Genomic DNA, 1397 nt, shown 5'->3' with positions numbered 1-1397 from the left:
CCCATTGCTGGAGCAGCAAGTGGAGAAATCCCTGGTAGGCCCATGATGGTGGGACAGGGGAGAGAGGAAGGAAATAAATCTCTTCCCTGCTCCCTTCCAGGGCCCAAATCTGGCCAGGCCCTTGCCCCTGCCAGTCCCTGCTTTGGCTTGGGATCAGATGGATGGGGCCAGCTCTGCTCCACTGGAGTAGAAAGCACAGCCCAGCCCAGAGAGCATGCTGGGATGTTGGGGGATTCTAGTTTAACTTAAACCAGGAAGGGGTCTGGAACAGACTTCACATAAACTGGCTTGAGCTCAGTCAGTTAACTCTGATTAAGTCTGATATTGCATTCAACCAGCTTTATCTCAAACTGGTTTTGCCCATTCTAAAACCGGTTTATGTGCACTGAATGTATGTTCCGTTACAGGTTTAAACCAGTTTCTGATCACTTAAACTGGTTTATGTGTAACTTCTGTCCCTAGCCATGAAGTCATTGTTAGCTCAGTGGATCTACAATTATTTTCGTCTTTTCCTTGGTGTGGCGGAGCACCTTTGGTTCCCCCCACTTTAAGGCGCTTGAGTAGGCTGTGGAAGAGCCAGCAGGTGCGGTTAGGCCCAGTTAAGCAGTCACATATCTGCAAGGGGTCCCTTGGATTGGATGAGGCCTGGGCAAACAGGGTATAAGCCCAGGCCCTAGGAGCAGAGCCAGCAGTTACATCTAAGAAGGTAGTGGAGCAACACTGCAGAGCCTGAGGGGAGAAATTCCTGAAACATCTGGAGGTCAGGGTAAGAACTATGAGGATGGAAGAGGTTCCTTGTGGTGCTGGGTAACACCTGAAACTGCACCCTGCTGAGGCTGGATGGTGTGGTGGGGCTGCCTGTGGCAGGGAAGTCTCCAGAAAATGCTATACCTGTGCCTCCCCAATGAAAAGCGAAGATGGGGCACTGTGAAGCCTCAGCCCCTGCTGCCTTGTGGATACCTCATGAAGGGGAAAGGCTAAGAGAGCACAGCCTGACAGAAAAGCACAGGGCCCAGGCCCACTGAGCAAGGCCAGAGGCCCAAGGGTTGTAAGGCCCAGGAGCCCAGTGAGGGGGCACAGTTGTGGCCTTAGTGATGGGTGTGGAGTGGCCAAGGTATGTCTGAGGACACCTGAGGCCAGGATTGGGCCAGAGGCTGAGCATGGCCCAAATAAGGGGGCAGGGAAGTTGGAAGTGATTTTGAATCCTATCTGTGAAGCACGGGACACAGTGTAAGGGAAGGTTTGGAGCTGTGTATTTTGCCCTTGGCATCAGGGAAACCAAATGGGCAGCCTCCCGCATATAAACACCTATTTTGTGGAAACATCAAAGATATGGCAGGAGAGGCAGAGCAGACTGCCTTAGACAGGGGGGCAAGCCAATATTGTGACTGGCCTCC

Source organism: Gavialis gangeticus, unplaced genomic scaffold (assembly GCF_001723915.1).
Source record: "Gavialis gangeticus isolate Ggan-Ray unplaced genomic scaffold, GavGan_comp1, whole genome shotgun sequence".
Classification (NCBI taxonomy): Eukaryota; Metazoa; Chordata; order Crocodylia; family Gavialidae; genus Gavialis; species Gavialis gangeticus.
Note: the sequence above shows the minus strand (reverse complement) of the source record.